The 21,684-nt window shown below is 44.0% G+C and overlaps 1 pseudogene; it reads left to right on the top strand.

Annotated features, from left to right (window-relative positions):
* The window catches only part of LOC135520472 (suppressor of tumorigenicity 14 protein homolog), a 42,395-nt pseudogene extending 21,560 nt beyond the window's left edge, over window positions 1-20,835 (top strand).
* The last annotated feature ends 849 nt before the right edge of the window (window positions 20,836-21,684 follow it).

Genomic DNA, 21,684 nt, shown 5'->3' with positions numbered 1-21,684 from the left:
TCCTACGTCTTGAGTATTAGTAATCTCATCATATAACTGTAGGTAAGTAATGAACTTATCTCCCTCTTTATGTCGGTTTGCCTCTGTCTACCTAGGGGCAGAACGGGCGGCATGAGCAGGTCACCTTCCTGGATAACAAAGAGAAGATGGCATCGAAGAAGAAGACTGGAGTGATAGTGGGAGTCCTCATCACTCTGCTTGTCTTGGCAGCCGTGACAGGAATCCTCATCTGGCTCTTTGTTAGTGAGTACAACTTTACTATGTAGTCTGAGATTAATGCATGTAATAATCATAGACTAGGTACTATCGCTCAGTCTGACGGAGTTAAAATGCAAAGGATGCCCCAAAGTGGTTCAATAACTCCAACTGTGCTAATGTTGCTCATTTCCAACCCTCTCAATTTGTCCTGGAGTATTCTGGGAGGTTTGTTTCATCTAAAGTCTGAACATTGATAGCTGAAATGTAAATAATGGCAAACAGCTTTTTATGATTGACCAGAAAGACTTGGGTTTGAGTTGGCAGCCCTAGCCAACTGCCATTGGCCAATCTAAACATGCCATCTACCGGGCACACCCAGGAGATTTCACATTCACAGGCGCTGCCTGACTGCTTCTTTGAAGGCCTAGACGTTTGATACAAATATCTGTAATAAGTGGAAAGTTTTGAAGTTTTAATTTGCCATTGATAACCTGTTTGTTTGACAGGCCTTAATTTGTTTGGTGTTAATAATTCAAGGGAGTAAAGTGGCGCGGTGCAGAGTAGACGGAACACCTTGACAGTCACACGCTCAGTCTACAGCCTGATCAAAGAGGCTTTTACAGAGAGATAATCAAAAGATAAACAAACTCCTAATTCTCCTAAATCCCTGTTCTCTTTTTATCTGCTCCAGCAGAGAATCCTATTAACCATCTCTGGAAGTGTATGAGGAGGCATTGATGTTGCATGTAGAATTTTTCTAAATGACTTCCTCTTTCTCCAACTCTCTTTTCCTCAGTCAAAGGTAGGGAGTCTGCGGCCACCATAAGTATGAAGCGTGTCCCAGCTCAGCGGGTGTATAGCGGGCACATGAAGCTGGACAATGTGCCCTACAACCAGAATCTGGAGGACCCCACCAGCACAGAATTCAACAAGCTGGCAGACGACCTGGAAGAGATTGTGAGTTTGACCCCGATTTAGGCTCAGATACCATGTCCTGGTGATGTTCTGTTGAAAAACAGTTTGAACAGATTTAGTTTTTCTATGGTGGTCATATGGTGACAGACAAAAGTGATGATATGACAGACAGACATCCGTCATTTCCAATCAGTTTCTTGCCTGCGTCAAAAGTTGAAATTCCTTGAACTTTTGATGGATAGATTGATGACAGGTCCCATACCCTTCTACCAAGTTAACCTCCACCCACAATACCCTTTACGTCAGGTACGGTATTAAGTCAGGTACCAGAGTTCAGAACTGACTGAGATTCAGTTTCTCTCTCTTGTAAGGTTTGTTGTAGCTATCTGCCGCAGCATGTTTTTCTCCTGGTGGAAGGAGCTGACTAAAGGCATATTTGTGTGGGTGGACTGGAAGAGAGGACATCATCTAGTTACTCTGTTACGTCCTCCAACATTTCCTTTCATTAGAGTCGCCACTTGGGAACATGACAATGATAAACTGCTATTTCTAAACCCCTGGTCAGTGTGGCATTGCTTTAGAATGTATGGCTGCAGGGGTGACAATGTAAGGTATGTGTGAAAACCAAGGTGGTCTGAATGGAATTCTGGATGACTGTTCACTGAGCATTAATGAGACAACAGAACACGCCACCACCATTATTCTTTGCTTGGTACATTCAGTTCTTCCTCTGGTCATGTGTTGCAGATGCAGTAGAGCAAAGTGTCGTTATATGTTGGTGATTGGGTCTACAGTATATGCAAATGAACTAACAAAGCCAATCAGAAACCAACACACTATTGGCTCCACTGGCAAGACTAAAGAATATATATATATATTTTTTTTTTTGCGGGAACAATGCACCTCCCTGTATGTTGGAGGTGCTGTGTGGTTGACTTGGTGGTGTGGTTGATTTGGTAGTCTGCTGTTTCCTGCTGTAGAATATGGCATTTGTGCTTAGAAAGCTTTGAGTAAGGAAATCCCACTTGGGTTGTCACCAAAAATCTTAGAGGCTTTATTCCTTTTTTAAAGCTGAGAATCACTAACTTTTATGCTTTAGGGATTTATTGAAATTATTTCAGAGGCAAGCAGGCCTTGAGGGTAGTTGTTCATTTTCTGTAGAGTCCTTGAAATCCCCGCTTATGACCACTGATACACTTCGTCTCTCGTTTGAGCTCTGAAAACGGCAATGGGATCACATTCTACACTTCTGGGTTTAACTTCAGTGGATCACGCATTTTGCTCTCTGAAATTGTTAATGGACTTTGTCCATTGTGGTCCATTGAAAAGTCTCGGTTCTCAATGTGGTCTTATCAGAGTCGATACAGATGAAGATCGTTCACTATTCTCTTCAGTCTGTTTCAGGGAGCTGAGGTGAGTTCAGCTACACTGCCTTTATAATGTACCTTTTGGATTTAACATTTACCAGCCTGATAATTGCATGTCCGCTACATGCGTTCTTATTCACAGTCTGAACTGGAGTTTAACACCCACACACTATGAATAGACAGCATGATTAGTAACAACACATGCTAGGATTAGATATCCAGTTTCTTTCTACATTTGTTTCACATATCTGTAGCTGAAAGCACTCGTCCTCCATGGGATCTCCAATGGAAACCCTGTTATTCATGGCATGCAGGCAGTTGGAATGCAAGCATACACACTTGTTCTCAGGGGCCTTATTGCAGCCTCACACAAACTTATCTTGGTATCTAACTGGCCAATACCTGGAGCACTCCCAACACCATGGTAACCTTGATCAATTAACCTTATATGGAGGATTCAGCTGAACTCTGGTCACGGCTCCCTATCTTCGCCATGGTAACAGCAAATGGGTCGTCAGGTAACCTAGTGAAGGATCATTTTTATGTTTTTTTTTTTTTTTTTTACCAGCTTAAGATCAACTACAAACAAGTTGAGTTCCTCTCCAAGTACTACACCACATCTGTGGTGACCGCCTTCAGGTAGGAGAGCATTCTGGGATGTGGAGTTTCTGCATGTTGGTAATGTACAGTATAGTTTGGTCTTCTTCCTTCAAGTCCCCCTCTCTCTCCAGTGAGGGGGTGCTGGCCTACTACTGGACCCAGTTTGACATCCCTGCAGCGGACCTGGAGATGCTGCCAGAGTTCTCTGAGGAGCGGGTCTTGGAGGTGCTGTGGAACGGCATCAGGGAGCAGGGCAAACGCTCCGGCCAGAGCCTCCACATCAGCCAAGTCACTGCCTCACGTGAGTTAGTAGTTAGTACAACCCAGTCAAGACCAAACCAGGGGGTGCAGTCTCTGGGGCAGGGGGTTTATCTAGGGGCTTAGGGTTTAAACTAAGCAAGCAGAGACCAATTACCCAGAGTCCTGCAAGCTTCCGCTTCAACCCAAATCCAACACCTATCATTCTACTAATTGGCTGCTCACCAGGACTTTGATCAGCTGAATGAGAGGGTAACAGGGTTGGATCAAAAGCCTGCACACCCAGTAGCTCTCCGGAAGGATGGTTGGTCTCCCCTCAACTAAAGGGGCGTGTTTGATGAAGAGAAATGTATTGTCTGAAGCAAGCCCCCTCTTTGTCATCTTCCATAAGCATTCATATCTGATCTGATTTCTGCATTAATGTCTGTTCTATGCCAGGTATATGTCTCTGACATGCCCTAATAAGATAACGTGGAGGTATAAGGGACACCACTCTGTTTTCTATTGTATCAGAGATTGGACACTTTATGTAGTTTGGATCTTCTAATGACATTACAGTAGTTGGCGCCTGGACTGCCTTCTAGCTCCCTGCCTGCCTGGCTGTAGCCATTATCATTATTCTAGCTTCTGTCTACTTCACATTGCATTCCAAATAGGTCACCTTATATTACTTAGTGGTTTTGCTCTCTTTAAAATTATTTCAGTTTATATGATTTGATGTGGCTGTCAGACAGAGATGTATCCCTGGGCTCCGCGGGGCGAGGGGACGTTAAACAACAGTCCAATATTATACGCCCATGCATCACTCTCTCATCTTCTGTTTGGTAACACTTTCTTAACCCCCTTCCTCCCTCCTTACCTCATTTCCCCTTTCCCTCTCCTCCTTCATCTCTCTTCTCCCTCCCCCTCTTACTCCACCACTCCTCTGTCTCTCACCCTCGCCCCCCCCCCCCCCTTCTCTCCAGGCACAGACCCCAGGATGGCCAGGAACCCCAGAGCCGGTGAGTAAAACCCACTGTCTCCGTTTCAATCACATTTCGCTGTAATTTTCCAGCCCGCTAGATGTTCACCTCGCTGCTGCCAGTCTGTGACGAATGCCTGCCCCGCTTGATACATAATGCTGCTGCTGCTCCATTCATGAAGAGATTGAGAGCCCTGGCTATATAGTACATGAGTGGACTACTGAATAAAAGTGGATGTTGGCCTATTTCACTTGTCTTTCTTTACCCTCTGTGTTGAGGCGTAATCCTCAATCTATTTTGCGCATGTTAAATTTAATTTCAGATGAGAGTTGATAGTTGACACTGATGAACAGTGTAGTAGATGTGGTATAAGATGTGTACATTTCTCCTCACCATGATATGACATTTTGATTGATGCCATACAACACAGCTCTAATCTTTTTTTCCCACTGTCATGTGCCTTGGCATTTGCACTTTTGGGACTAGCGAGTCTGTTTTTCCTTAGCATGTGACCTGACCAGGGAAAACCCACAGCCTTGTTGGGCTACTGTATTTATGTCTGTACATCTACTAATGTAATCTGTTATGCTGCTCATTTCCTGGCCGTCAGATTACGAGTGTTTCTTCCGGTTGGAGGCTAACACTTTAGCTCAGAGCTTCCAGTCTCCAGGCTTTCCAGATCAGTACCCGGCCCAGTCCCGCTGCCAGTGGCAGATCAGAGCCCCGGAACAGAACGCCATCTCAGTCCGCTTCTCCCACTTTCACATAGAGGACGACTGCTCCGATGACTTTGTGTCCATCTACGACTCCCTCAGTCCGGATGAGTCCCAGGCCATCACTCAGTGAGTGCTCTCACAACCACTACTGTGATGATGATAAATAAATAATATGAATAATGCACAGATTTGTATTAGTGCTTTTCATGGACCCAAAGACTCTCATACAGGATGGTGATGAGAGAGGCTGAATCAGGCCAGTGTTATAGTCATAATGCCACGATTCTCCACAGCCCAAGGAAATCTGTGACAAACTCCATCTTAATATCAGCAGTCATACACAGACAAGTGAATTAAATTGTAAGATTCCACATTTGTGTGAGACAAATTGGCTTTGTTCAATCGAAGGTGGTTGCCTGGTGTCTAGGCTAAGTGTAATTGATAAGTTGTGCTGTGAGAATGCGGGTTTGTTTCCAATCGATAACGCTATGTTAACAAAGGAAGCAGAAAGTCAACGTCAAACTTGCTTTCTTTCAGCACAATAAATAATATATTCTTTGTCCTACCAATAAACATACACTGAGCATACAAAACATTAGGAACGCCTGCTCTTTCCATGACAGACTGACCAGGTGAATCCAAGTGAAACCTACGATCACTTATTGATATCACCTGTTAAATCTACTCCAATCAGTGTAGATGAAGGGAGGAGACGGGTTAATGCTTTTTAAGCCAAGTGAAACATGGATTGTGTGTGTTTGAATGGACAAGACAAAAAATGTAAGTGCTTTTGAATGGTGTATTGTAGTCGGTGCCAGGCGCACCGGGTTTGATTGTGTCAAGAACTGCAACGCTGCCTGATTTTTTTTCTTCACATTCATCAGTTTCCTGTGTGTATCAAGAATAGCCAAAGAACATCCAGTTAACTTGATGCAATTGTGGGAAGCGTTGGAGTCAACATGGCCAACATCTAAGGGTAAAAGTGGGCGGTAAAACTCAATATTAGGAAGGTGTTCATAATGTTTTGTACACTCAGTGTATCCCACTTGTTAACAACCTTTTATTAATTAGGGTCCAACCAAGACATGCATACTACCAGTACCAACATATGCTTACTTAATGAGGAAAGAAAGTACAAGTGTGTCATGTAGTTTTCCAGGATTCCCAAGAGGGACCGGAACATCACTTTGTATTTGGCTAAGGTCCCCAGTGGGAATAGAAAAATGTGGGAGAAAACGGTCGTTTTGAAGTGTAGCGAATGCCGTGGACTTCATTCCCAATACATCATTGGTGATTTTAGTCACTTGTTGGGATCCTGGTGCATTTAGCCCAGCATGTCGTCTTTCATTGTTAACATTGGGGACCTTCAGTGAGATTGAGTTGGCTCAGAAGGATCTCTCTTTTCCAATCTACCAGGGGTGCCACCCAGCTGCTGTGTGTAATTGTGTTTGGTTGTCTGTGGACTCTTTTTGCGTCTCTCCCCCCCCGGCAACCTGAGTGCAAATCAGTGGTGGCTACACTGTAGGCAATTTCAAGTTCCAAACCCTTCGCCAAACAAATGCGGGTAGCCAGGCGCTGCATGAGATTTTTATATTACTGCTCAGCCTATCAGATTTATCCAAGGTGACACCAGGTTTGAGGGCCTTAATACAATAGTTTGTAATGGCATTACCCTGCTGCAGGTAGATGTAGTGCTGCTCTTGCAGCGTCATTCACACCGCTGTGGCTCTGGCCACCGGCCCACGCTGCAGGAACGCTTAGCTAAAATACCTGTTTGACTTTGAAATGCTGTGTGTCTGAGCGGGCAGGGCTATTTTTCTTCCCTTTAATAGTTGATTTAATGATTTTTGATATGTGGGTTCTCAACAGTTATTTAGACATTTCAAATGTATTTAATGTGCTTATTTGGGTTTCTGATTCATGTGTTTTATTAAAAGTGAACTATGTCACTTTAACAACACAGTGTAGATGGTATACTGATGGTTTATGCCGTTCATGCCTGCACCACATTCTGTCAGTGAATGAATGGAAGTCTCACACCTTGATCAGTGTTTCCCAGCCCTGTCATTGGCTGATGTCTCCATTTCCTGTATGAATCTCCTCCTACAGCAAGTGTGGTCAGAGGCCTCCCAGCAATCCCCTGGAGGTGGTGTCGTCTAGTAACATCATGCTCATCAACCTTGTCACCGACAGTGCTGTCCAGAGGCCTGGCTTCAGTGCAGAGTACTCAATCATCCCCCTAACAACATGTAAGATAACATCACACAGTCATCCCCTTATCAAGATGTACAACAACAATACCAGTCAAACAGTCCATATTTCACTAAGTTGACATGATGAACACTCTAATGACCCAACTGTTGCCATTTTAGCCAAAAGTTGTGGAGGAGTCCTGAATGATGCTCAGGGGAACTTTAGCTCTCCCCATTACCCCAGCTTCTATCCCCCAGCCCTGGACTGCAAGTGGACCATTGAGGTAGGTGATCCTGCACCATAGCCCCCTCTGTTACCCCCCTCTCTCTGCTACCTCTCTATTTCCCCCCTCACTCTCTGGTCCCTCTAGTCCCCTCTTTCCTGCACCATCCATAGCTCTGTATGAGGGGAATGCTGAGGCTGCAGAATGTCAGCCAGGCTGTTCGGTACCTCTTCCATCTTCATCTGTCCTATTGCTGCAGCAGCAGCCCTTAAGGTTGTGGGTCTGGGGGAAGGATGTGGGCTAGGTGTTCTGCCTCAGTTACTGTAGGTTAAGTTCCAATTCCCTACACCTCCCACTTGGTCCCGTTCCCCTTGTGAATTTCAAATCATTGAATTGGTGTAAGCAGGCTCAAGGGACTTCCCACCATATTTCCTGCACCATTTATTTAGAATCTATGAGAAGGAAGGAACAAGTGCGTACCTCTAAGGAGCAGAGCAAAGGGGTGGAGTGGTGGCATTTTCCAACTCTTAGGACTCACATGAACACAACCCTGTCTCAGGTCCCTGCAGGGAAGCAGGTACGTGTGAAGTTCACCATGTTCCGTATGAAGGAGCCGAGAGTGGACGTCAGGGTGTGTCACAAAGACTACATAGAGGTCATGGGCACCAAGTAAGAATTGTCCTCTACGTACTGGAGCTCTATAGAACAGTATGACTTTATTGATTATCACAGGATGAAGGAAATGTGTTCTCTGCTTTAAACCATGACATCCCATTGACATACAATGTCAGCATTTCCACTCAAATAAACGTTGTGTGCTTTGTGTCAGATACTGTGGGGAGTTGTCTTCTCTGGCTCTTACCAGTACCACCAGCTCTCTGGTTGTGATGTTCCACTCTGACGAGTCCTTCACGGACAAAGGCTTCCAGGCTCAGTACAACGCATATGATCCTTCCAACCGTGAGTAGTTTCTCTCTGGTGTTTATATATGACTCTGGATTGTATGAAACGTCCTATGAAGGTGCTACCATTTTATGGTACTGTTTTCAAACCCCTCTGGTAACTGATATGGGAGTGGTGGTGCTATTCAAGTGAAAGTTGCTATATGACGCCATCGTCACTATAAAAACTTAACTAGTGCCCCAAACCCAGTGACACACTGACTGACACTCAGCCAGAGATGGTTCAGTGAATGAGTTACAGGACAAAATAAAAACCCTCCAACCCAAAAAGGCCTGTGGTGTTGATGGTATCCTCAATGAAATGATCAAATATGCAGACAACAAATTTCAATTGGCTATACTAAAACTCTTTAACATCATCCTTAGCTCTGGCATCTTCTCCAATATTTGGAACCAAGGACTGATCACCCCAATCCACAAAAGTGGAGACAAATTTGACCCCAATTACTACCGTGGGATATGCGTCAACAGTAACCTTGGGAAAATCCTCTGCATTATCATTAACAGCAGACTCGTACACTTCCTCAATGAAAACAATGTACTGAGCAAATGTCAAAATTGGCTTTTTACCAAATTACCGTACAACAGACCATGTATTCACCCTGCATACCCTAATTGACCACCAAACAAACCAAAACAAAGTCATCTCATGCTTTGTTGATTTCAAAAAAGCCTTCGACTCAATTTGGCATGAGGGTCTGCTATACAAACTGATGGAAAGTGGTGTTGGGGGTAAAACATACGACGTTATAAAATCCATGTACACAAACAACAAGTGTGCGGTGAAAATTGGCAAAAAACACACATTTCTTCACACAGGGTCGTGGGATTAGACAGGGATGCAGCTTAAGCCCCACCCTCTTCAACATATATATCTATATCAATGATCTGGTGCTTCTGTCACCAACCAAGGAGGGCCTACAGCAGCACCTAGATCTTATGCACAGATTCTCTCAGACCTGGGCCCTGACAGTAAATCTCAGTAAGACCAAAAAAATAGTGTTGAAAAAAAGGTCCAGTCACTAGGACCACAAATACAATTTCCATCTAGACACTGTTGCCCTAGAGCACACAAAAAACTATACATACCTTGGCCTAAACATCAGCGCCACAGGTAACTTCCACAAAGCAAAAATATCCTCTGTGTACAACGTAGAACACCAAATAATGCATGCAGAGCAGAATTAGGCCGATACCCACTAATTATAAAAATCCAGAAAAGAGCCGTTAAATTCTATAACCACCTAAAAGGAAGCGATTCCCAAATCTTCCACAACAAAGCCATCACCTACAGAGAGATGAACCTGGAGAAGAGTCCCCTAAGCAAGCTGGTCCTGGGGCTCTGTTCACAAACACACCCTACAGAGCCCCAGGACAGCAGCACAATTAGACCCAACCAAATCATGAGAAAACAAAAAGATAATTACTTGACACATTGGAAAGAATTAACAAAAACAGAGCAAACTAGAATGCTATTTGGCCCTACACAGAGAGTACACAGCGGCAGAATACCTGACCACTGTGACTGACCCAAAATTAAGGAAAGCTTTGACTATGTACAGACTCAGTGAGCATAGACTTGCTATTGAGAAAGGCTGCCATAGGCAGACATGGCGCTCAAGAGAAGACAGGCTATGTGCTCACTGCCCACAAAATGAGGTGGAAACTGAGCTGCACTTCCTAACCTCTTGCCCAATGTATGACCATATTAGAGAGACATATTTCCCTCAGATTACACAGATCCACAAAGAATTCGAAAACAAATCCAATTTTGAAAAACTCCCATATCTACTGGGTGAAATTCCATAGTGTGCCATCACAGCAGCAAGATTTGTGACCTGTTGCCACAAGAAAAGGGCAACCAGTGAAGAACACACACCATTGTAAATACAACCCACATCTATGCTTGTTTATTTTATCTTGTGTCCTTTACCATTTGTACATTGTTAAAACACTGTATATATATATATATATATATATATAGACATTTGTAATGTCTTTATTGTTTTGAAACTTCTGTATGTGTGATGTTTACTGTTCATTTTTATTGTTTATTTCACTTTATATTTCCACTTTATATATTATCTACCTCACTTGCTTTGGCAATGTTAACACATGTTTCCCATGCCAATAAAGCCCTTGAATTGAATTGAATTGATAGAGGTTTACAGACTGCATCTCTGACATCACAGTTCCACCAATCACCATGGGAGCGTGTTTATTGTCTGTTTTATCAGTCTGGAGTTCTTCTAGTCTCCGTCTCAGTCCCATCCACCCTCTGGGGTGCTGCTCTCTCAGAGTTTGGGCCATAATGGATTTCTAATTGCTTTGATCAATAGGGATGAGCAGATGGCAACAAGACGGATAGATCGGATATACGCTGATTCCCTCACACTCCTTCTGTCGCTTGCTCTCCATCTTTCTCTCTCCTCCCTCGCTCTCATTCGCCTCCTCCCCCGTCTCCCTCCTTCCTTCCTCATTCCCTCCGTTCTGTTACTGTGTGCAGCTTGCCCCAACCAGTTTGCCTGTGGCTCTGGGTTCTGTATCAAGAAGGAGCTGCATTGTGATGGCTGGAACGACTGTGGGGACATGAGTGATGAAATGAACTGCAGTAAGTAGACTCTGGCTTCGCTTGGCCTCACCCCTACCTCACTCCCTTGAACCCTCCCTCCCTCACTCCCCTTCTTCCCTCCCTCCCTCACTTCACCTCAACCCTCCCTTCCTCACTGCACCTCAACCCTCTCTCTTCCCCTCACCTCTCCCCTTACCCTCCCTTCACACACTTCCCACTCCCCTCACATTCCTGTGTGTGTGCATGTCTGTGTAATAGAAGCCTCTGACACACACTAGACAGTTCCTCTTGCTATTTTCAGAATGTGAAAAGGACCAGTTTGCCTGTGACAACGGGATGTGCAAGCCCAAGTACTGGGTGTGCGACCGTGTCAACGACTGCGGTGACGAGAGTGATGAGAAGCACTGCAGTGAGTAGCCTCCTAGTCGACAAGACCATCTCTATCTATGTAATGCCAGTCTGCGGGCTAAATGGCCCGCTAATGCCATGCTAATTGTGCTAACAATAAAGGCGCTAATCGATGGACACTGGCTCCTAGCTCAGCTGTGTGTGGTCCTTACTTTATCAGTAATGTGGCTTGTTGGAAGCCTTGCCCAATTGCTCGGCCTCTGTCAACTCTTAAACATGTATAATGCATTCAGCCTTTCAAAGCACAAAGCGGGGGAGGGATGAAGGGAGAACAAGAGTCCAGTCTGGCCACATCAGTAAATCTCTTTCCCTTCCTCCCCCCAGGCTGTGCTAAGAATGAGTGGAGGTGTGGTGACGGGACCTGTTTGCCTCAGGATGTGGTGTGTGACACTAAGACGGACTGTGTGGACGGGAGTGACGAGGCTTCCTGTACCGTCTGTAAGTCAACAGTTAAAAGCCTGTCACTCCTTTCAATCTCACTTTTGTGGAGAAAGTGGGATGTTAGACTAGACCGTCTCAATCAATACAGCCAATCAATGTAAACCACAGCACCATGACTGTGTATGGTGCACTACATTCTAATGCCTAACTGACTGCTTTTTCATCAAACCTGGCCAAGCACTGAAATAGGTTTATGAAAAATGGGATTGTTTTTTAAAATCAGAAATGTGTTTTCTTATGATCTCATGATGGGTTTTGACTTTTTATTTTTATCCACCTCTCTCTCTGTGCAGCTCCTGGCACCTGCTCTGACTTCAGCTTTAAGTGTAAGAACGAGGCGTGTGTGAACAAGGTGAACGCTGAGTGTGACCGGGTCAAAGACTGCACCGACGAATCAGATGAGGAGGGCTGCGGTAAGACGAGACAACCCAGCAGCAAGCTCTTTCATTCCTCCTCCTCCATTTACATCTTCACTCACTTCCTATTCTCTGAGCATCTCTCTCTGTCTTTGTAAAAACATCCATGAGTTAGCATGTACTTTTAGAACTCCTGTTTAATGCAAAAACCTCGACTAGCACGAGACCAGTTGTAAATTCATCATTGTCACTCCTAACAGTGAGCTACAGGACAGAAGGGTAGTGTGGCTGGGATAACGTATGACTGGCTACTTGTCTACAGAGCACCAAACAAGCCGGAGGGCCTCCATCCAGCACTTTTATTTATTTCATTCTTTGTGTTATATTTCATATTTTTGTGTTTTTCCTTTCCTACAAGCCTCGGGGTCTGGCAGTGTTTTTTTGATAACCTAGCCTATGTCGGTACCTTGATAACCTAATATGTCGGTACCTTTATAATTATAATTCCAATGAGCCGCGCGGTTCAGCACCAAGGCTACGGTGTCAAGTTGAAGTTGTTTTCTCCTTCTCTCCTCTTCCGGTCCTCCATTCCGCCATACTTCCCAACAGACTGTGGCGTCCGGCCATATAAGCTTAACCGTATTGTGGGCGGGGAGAATGCGCAGCTGGGGGAGTGGCCCTGGCAGGTGAGCCTGCACTTCCAGACCCGTGGGCATGTGTGTGGCGCGTCAATCATCTCCAACCGCTGGCTCCTATCTGCCGCCCACTGCTTCAAGACCATCAGCCCTGAGTGAGTTCCACATACACAACACTGCTCTCCCTGCTCCTCCTTTCTCCCTTCTTCCTGCCTCTCTGCAGAGTGTCCTTCCTATTGTTTCAAATGTCCTCCCTTCATCCCTCCCTCCCTCCCTCCCGCTTTGCTTTTGTTCTCTATGCCTCTTTTTGAGTCTGTCTATCCTGTCATGCCTGTGGGTAGTTTATGGTTTCTCTACTCTACTGAAGCTTCTCTCCTTGACTTCTTCTTTCAAGATCTCCAGCCTTGCATGTGTACATGGAACCCCTCACACCTCCCTCTTCTGGTTTCTTATTCACAGACAGATCGTCCCGTCTCTGCTTCTGAAGCCTCTGATATCTCCCACCTCCCTCTACTCTGCTTTCAAACACCTTTTTTTTGTCCTTCTTTCCCACGCCCGGGGGTAGTTTATGGCCACTCTGCTGTCTTTCATCTACTTCACTGAGTTAACTTAGTTTGTTGGTGCCCCATTCTCGTTATTATTATTCATTATTCCAGAGGACATCCTTTTAGGGATCCTGTTCGTTCATTTAATGCTTAGGACTCTTCAATCTGTAATGCTGAAGAGTTCCAGGTTCCACAATAGAAATGTAAAGATATTGAGCCAACATGTGCAGCGTTTACCATGAATGCGTTCTCCACTAAAGTGGGAACATTGCCTATACATTTCAATCATGCTGTAAAGCTGATTTTCCTCTGTGGATTGAACAGAGCCCTAAGAGACGTGAGTATGGTTGGTAAACAGTGCTTTACGCAACACAGGAGAGTTTTGATCTACAGCACAAGGACTGAGAAATTACCCCCTGATTATACTGTTTAGAAGAGATGCTTCAGGGCCACATTTGCATCAAAGCAGCTTTATCGTGTTCACGCTACACGTTCCCCAAGGGCACCCCCCCCCACGCTCAACTCAAAAGATGGCGCACAGAATGCAAAAATATTCTTAGAAATATTTAACCTCCACACATTAACAAGTCCAATAGCTCAAATGAAAGATAAACACCTTGTTCATCTACCCAGTGAGTCAGATTTCTAAAATGTTTTATGGCGAAAACATAGCACATATGTATGTCAAACCACCACAAAGACACAGACGATATGTAGCCATTTTGTCGAACAAAAGATGCAATCACAAACGCAGGATTAAAAGAAAAATAATTCACTAACCTTTTGAAAATCTTCATCAGATGACAGTAATAGGACATGTTACACAGTACAATTGATTTTTTTCAATAATATGCAATTTATATCCATAAATCTCCGTTTACATTGACGCCATGTTCAGAAAATGCTAAAATATGTCCGGAGAAATTATAGATAGCTCCGCCAGATAACAGCAATACACATCATAAACTTTGACTAAATATACATGTTCTACATATAGTTAGAAAGATACACTGCTTCTTAATGCAATCGCTTTGTCACATTTCTTTTTAACGTTACAGAAATCGTTCACTATTCAATAATCTGAGACGGCGCTCAGACATAACCAATATTTCTCCGCTATGTTGGAGTCAACAGAAACACAAAATTACAACATAAATATTCCCTTGCCTTTGATGGTCTTCGATCAGAATGTAGTGGAAGGAGTCATACTTACCCAAAACATCGTTTGGTTTCAAGTCGTGTGTCTTTGTATTAGCATATGCTACCCGTTTCAGCTGAAATGCATCCAAAATGACTTCTGGTCCCGAACAAGTTGCGCATCAAAACTTCAAAATTACTTATTATATGTCGACTAAACTGGTCAAACTAAGTGCAGAATCAAGCTTTAGGATGTTATTAACGTACAATACAATTGGCGATTCAACAGGACAAAAGCAATTCTTCTCAGACAATCTGGAACGGAGGAATGACTGTGTACAATTCGCACCCGAACGCGCATCTATTTTCTCGCGACACTCACAATTTTGCCTGCCAAAAGGTCAAAGCTCGTGGGATTTGCACAATTAAACGCTCTACTGATAGAGGACATCTCGCGGAAGACATAGAAACTGTTCGCAGATCCATAGCTGGTTGGGAAGGGTGGGGGCGATGACGTCAAAGTTGGCCCAACTTTCTGGATGAGAAAACTAGTTTGGGAGATTGGCTGCCCTGTGAGTTCTGCTATACTTACAGACATAATTCAACGGTTTTAGAAGCTTTAGAGTGTTTTCTATGCAATAATAATTATTATATGCATATATTAGCAATTTTGGACAGATTTATTTTCAGTTTACTATGGGCACGCAATTCATCCAAAGGGGGCAGTATTGTCCCGAGCCTTAATTAAAGTGTATATACTCATGTGTGTAATTAGCTGGGCTGCCAGTAGGTGGAGCACTAGCACTGCACTAGAATGTGATCCAGCACTGCCGTGTTGGGATGGATGTGGTCTCTTCCATTTAGAGCCAGCCACTGTAGGGGATGATGTAGCTGTGCACTGCAGCGGTTTCATGAACAGATTTACAGAGCTCTGCTGCTAGCATTGGTTCCTCTCACAATCACACAGTCAGCTTGGAAGAGAAACGGCTTCCTTTGTGTTTACAGACAGCATTCTCGTATGCTGTGGATAGGCTCTATAGGAGTAGCTCAAGCCCGTATCCTATAGCAGCAGTGGGCAATCTTAGACTTTATCTTACACAGCCAATTCAATCAATTGAGTCTTTATTAAAGACTAATTAGTTCCTTATTTGAATCAGGTGTGTTTCTGCTTTGGCCGGAGCAAAAGCCTGCCCCCACACGGGCCCCTTTCAGATAAGACTGCCAGCCCTTGGCCCTGGTTAACATACCCACACTTAATTCTATCTACTCCTGTACTTTGTAAAAAAAAATAAAAAAAACCTTTCAAGTGAAATTTCAAAGGCAGAGAGGCCAGCAGAATAACTGAATAATGGTGCCCTCCTCATCTCCTCTAGAAACCACGTGGCCTCCAACTGGCAGACATACAGTGGCATGCAGGACCAGTATAAGCAGGATACTGTTCAGAGAAGCTCGGTGAAGACCATTATCACCCATCCAGACTACAACCAGATGACCTATGACTACGACATTGCCCTGCTGGAGCTGAGCCAGCCGCTGGAGTTCACCAACACCATCCACCCCATCTGCCTACCCGCACGCTCCCACCTCTTCCCTGCTGGCATGTCCTGTTGGGTTACAGGCTGGGGCACTCTCCGCGAAGGAGGTGGGCGATCATATAGTTACACTATTGTTTTTATAGACCTAGGTCCTATACAATACATATTTTGAATCATTTCAAATGCTAATGTTGCAATTGATTTAGTGCATGGGGTCAAAGTTAACATTTACTTATATTTTATGCTACAGAACTGGGTCATACTAGCGATGGGCATTTGAAATGTTTTTCCTGTTCGAGTACTCACATTATTATTTTTTGTACAGGAGTACTCAAATAAAATAAAGTATATTAGAATACACTACAGACAAATATGTGCGCATTTATCTATATGCCAACAGTGTGCAAAAAGGCCTAATTTATCATAACCTTTACAGAAAACATGTTCTAATTGCTAAATTGCCCCATATTTCCTAGTATATTCAGTGAATAAAAAAAACAAGTGCCATTTGAGAAACATTCATTGAAACCATAATGAGGGGCTCGGTTTTGGCGGGGTCACTCACAGCTTCGCCTAGCAGTGGCACAATGTAAAAGATAAATAAAGCGCATAAGGAAATAATCTTACTGCATTTTCTAAATGCAAACCTAAAATTGTTCTTAGTCTAATGCCGAGCAGAAATTTCTATGTGCTTCTGTTGCGCTTCTTCACTCTGAGAATTCACGAACTGGCATTTCTATCAGCAGACAGCACTCTGACTGATTTGTAGCTACTTTTCTCGGTAGCCCTCTTTTCTCTGGTAAAATGTAACTTCAAACAAAACATTAGATTAAGAAATGTAGATAGCTATATTCGTTATATGATAAACACTAGAAATATGATGGCAATGCATAGTTTTTGCAAACAAAGACCTTGCTCATTTAATTGTGTGGCTGCTGGCCAAATAGCTTTGCACTTCGGTTGTCATCTGATGAAAATTAAGCTATTTCCTGATGAATGTGTTGCACAAATCTATTTTCTGTGAAAGAAATAGTTGCACAACTTTGATCACTCTATTGAAGAAAAAAAACACTTGACTTTTACATAAAACACATACGAAAGGGTTTAAACTCAGCCCAAGTAGTCTACATCTGTGCGCACTCAAGCAATTTTTTTTATTATTTTTTTATTTCACCTTTATTTAACCAGGTAGGCTAGTTGAGAACAAGTTCTCATTTGCAACTGCGACCTGGCCAAGATAAAGCATAGCAGTGTTAACAGACAACACAGAGTTACACATGGAGTAAACAATTAACAAGTCAATAATACAGTAGAAAAAAGGAGAGTCTATATACATTGTGTGCAAAAGGCATGAGGAGGTAGGCGAATAATTACAATTTTGCAGATTAACACTGGAGTGATAAATGAAGTGATAAATGATCAGATGGTCATGTACAGGTAGAGATATTGGTGTGCAAAAGAGCAGAAAATAAAATAAATAAAAACAGTATGGGGATGAGGTAGGTAAAAATGGGTGGGCTATTTACCGATAGACTATGTACAGCGGCAGCGATCGGTTAGCTGCTCAGATAGCAGATGTTTGAAGTTGGTGAGGGAGATAAAAGTCTCCAACTTCAGCGATTTTTGCAATTCTTTCCAGTCACAGGCAGCAGAGAACTGGAACGAAAGGCGGCCAAATGAGGTGTTGGCTTTAGGGATGATTAGTGAGATACACCTGCTGGAGCGCGTGTTACGGGTGGGTGTTGCCATCGTGACCAGTGAACTGAGATAAGGCGGAGCTTTACCTAGCATGGACTTGTAGATGACCTGGAGCCAGTGGGTCTGGCGACGAATATGTAGCGAGGGCCAGCCGACTAGAGCATACAGGTCGCAGTGGTGGGTGGTATAAGGTGCTTTAGTGACAAAACGGATGGCACTGTGATAAACTGCATCCAGTTTGCTGAGTAGAGTGTTGGAAGCAATTTTGTAGATGACATCGCCGAAGTCGAGGATCGGTAGGATAGTCAGTTTTACTAGGGTAAGTTTGGCGGCGTGAGTGAAGGAGGCTTTGTTGCGGAATAGAAAGAAACTCTTGATTTGATTTTCGATTGGAGATGTTTGATATGAGTCTGGAAGTAGAGTTTACAGTCTAGCCAGACACCTAGGTACTTATAGATGTCCACATATTCAAGGTCGGAACCATCCAGGGTGGTGATGCTGGTCAGGCGTGCGGGTGCAGGCAGCGAACGGTTGAAAAGCATGCATTTGGTTTTACTAGCGTTTAAGAGCAGTTGGAGGCCACGGAAGGAGTGTTGTATTGCATTGAAGCTCGTTTGGAGGTTAGATTGCACAGTGTCCAAGGACGGGCCGGAAGTATACAGAATGGTGTCGTCTGTGTAGAGGTGGATCAGGGAATTGCCCTGTAGCAAGAGCAACATCATTGATATATACAGAGAAAAGAGTCGGCCCGAGAATTGAACACTGTGGCACCCCCATAGAGACTGCCAGAGGACCGGACAGCATGCCCTCCGATTTGAGACACTGAACTCTGTCTGCAAAGTAGTTGGTGAACCAGGCAAGGCAGTCATCAGAAAAACCGAGGCTACTGAGTCTGCCGATAAGAATATGGTGATTGACAGAGTCGAAAGCCTTGGCAAGGTCGATGAAGACGGCTGCACAGTACTGTCTTTTATCGATGGCGGTTATGATATCGTTTAGGACCTTGAGGGTGGCTGAGGTGCACCCGTGACCGGCTCGGAAACCAGATTGCACAGCGGAGAAGGTACGGTGGGATTCGAGATGGTCAGTGACCTGTTTGTTGACTTGGCTTTCGAAGACCTTAGATAGGCAGGGCAGGATGGATATAGGTCTGTAACAGTTTGGGTCCAGGGTGTCTCCCCCTTTGAAGAGGGGGATGACTGCGGCAGCTTTCCAATCCTTGGGGATCTCAGACGATCTGAAAGAGGGGTTGAACAGGCTGGTAATAGGGGTTGCGACAATGGCGGCAGATAGTTTCAGAAATAGAGGGTCCAGATTGTCAAGACGAAGAACAATACTGACAAGACGAAGAAATCAGAACTGTTGATAGAAAACTGGTAAATCTAATTAAATAAACCACCACTTCATTATCACCGTGTAGTTTGTGAGCTCTCCAAACAATGTCTCCACTACAAGAATGAGAATAGTATGTCGTATTAATACATTGAATTAACTGAAATGACCGTAACCAAACATTCTAGATGAATGGGGAAATGGCAATGGTTAATGGTAGCCTACATTTACTGTTGGTGATACTATGGCGATATAGCTGGGATTCATCAACTTTGACAAACAATTCACCCCATGAAAACAATGATTGAGCACGAATTGGCAGGAAATTGAACATGGGAGATGCACACTACCACCATTCTCTGGTTAAAGATCGATTTTTGACATCTGTTCGATTACTCCTGCCCATCCCTAGGTCAAACATTTTGAATATACATGTTGAATACTTTCAAGATGGTTGGGCTGTGCTGGATTTGGTATGAAGGGTCATTTAGACCAGCACTACTGTTCTCAGAAGGCAGACTTGGGTCAAATACTGTGCATTAGGTCAAGTATTTCCATATTCTTGAGCTGCACTTGATTTAATTTGATAGGAATGGAGAGAAAAGACAGTGGAATTTTCCAAGAAAGTGCTGAATCAGCGCACCTCACATACTAACCGTTTGGCATAGTATTTGACTCAGTCAGGTGTGTTATACAACTCCTCTGTGGTTATATACATCTCTTTCATCCTGGCATGCTTCTCTTCAATCATCTTGACATTCCTCGTGCTCTCTCTCTCCATCCCTCCCTCTCCTGATGTCATCCCTACTCATCTGTCTCCCATTATGGCGTCTTTCCCTTCATCGCTATGGCATCCTTCTCTTCCCTTCATCCCTCTCCTCCTGACATTCCCTCACATTCTCCCCATTCATTCTCAACCCTCACCTCTCCCGTTCATGACATCCCTCTCTTCATCTCTCATGACGTCCCTGTCTTCTGTCACCCTGTTCCCATTCCTTCTCCCTCATCTTCCACCCTGATATATTCCTCAGCTCTCATGTAATTCCTCTTGTTCCCTTCATCTCTCCTACATCTTTTTTTCTGTCATCCCTCTCTTCCATTACACCTTCCTCCACATCCATATTTCATACCAGACCTTCTCCCTCGTTCTCCCTCTTGAGGGATCTCTTAACTGCCCATTAGCCAACACAAAGCCAACTCATTAGCACTTGGGTTTTAGCTAGTGGACATGAAGGTTGTCTCCTGCTAGTTATAACCACGTGTCCTCTCTTTCTCGTGGCGGTCAGGTGCCATAGCACGGCTGCTGCAGAAGGCGGAGGTGAAGATCATTAACGACACGGTGTGTAACGTGGTCACCGAGGGTCAGGTCACATCCAGGATGCTCTGCTCCGGCTTCCTGTCTGGAGGGGTTGACGCCTGTCAGGTGGGAGGGATACGCACTGCAGGCTACATTATCACTCACACATACATACACACACACACACACACACACACACTACAAACACATGCAATTATAAATAGAAACATATGGCATACACCTGCATCTTAAAACACTCTTAAACAAATGTCCTTTGTGCCCAATGTAATGTCTCTGTCCTCTGTTGCTCTCATCACTAGGGAGACTCTGGGGTCCCCTGGTGTGCTTCGAGGAAAGTGGAATGTGGTTCCAGGCAGGCATTGTGAGCTGGGGTGAGGGCTGCGCTCGTCGGAACAAGCCCGGCGTCTACTCGCGTGTCACCAAGCTGAGAGATTGGATCCGCAAGAACACGGGGGTTTGATGATGGGGGGGATATGGGGGGGGGGGAGACAGCGGGTAGACAGTTTGAGGGTCTGACAGGACAAGACAAAAAAATAAGGAATATGGAACATTGCGTCTGATTGAGGACGAGTCCCCCCATGATGACCAGAGCTATCCATCCATCTAGCCTCGACCAGCCTCCGACACCCACTGAGGGCCTGCATGGGGCTCGCTACTGCTCAGACAAAGGATTTCAAATGGGTTTGGGATTAGGTTTTTATGCTGTTCTGATGCAACCCTTGTTCTCGAAGGCTCTGAGGACCAGCAAGACTCCAGCACCTCCATCAATCATGTCATGTTCCGCTGGTTTGATTAATATTCTCCCAGTGTAAATAATGGAAGATGTATATTTTGAGGACACACTTTGTTTTTGGTGGTATTTGCCTAGTCTCCACCATTGTTATGATGTGAGATCACATCTTCTGTTGGGCAGACAGACATGCCAAATGAACTGAGGGAATCTGAAATAGAATAGATATAAAATAAATATTTTAGAGTATAGTTTTTTTTACAATGTTATTCTTTACCAGCTGTTTTCACCAGACAAATTTCACTTAAAGTGCCTTGACAAGAACATGGAATGTTTTATAAGTGAGTGTGATATTATTAATGCAGAGATGCATGGAATCTTGAGTTCTAACAAAGATTGTTTATTGCAGTGCCTTCAGAATCAATTCATACCCTTTGATTTATTCCAAATTTTTGTTACAGCCTGAATTAAAAATGGATTAAATATAAACAAAAATCACCCATCTACACACAATACCCCATAATGACAAAGTGAAAACCTATTTTTAGAATTTGAATACATAATTTACATATGTATTCACATC

Source organism: Oncorhynchus masou, chromosome 29 (genome assembly GCF_036934945.1).
Source record: "Oncorhynchus masou masou isolate Uvic2021 chromosome 29, UVic_Omas_1.1, whole genome shotgun sequence".
In the NCBI taxonomy this organism is placed as follows: Eukaryota; Metazoa; Chordata; class Actinopteri; order Salmoniformes; family Salmonidae; genus Oncorhynchus; species Oncorhynchus masou.
Note: the sequence above shows the minus strand (reverse complement) of the source record. Positions and strands in the feature narration are given on the sequence as shown.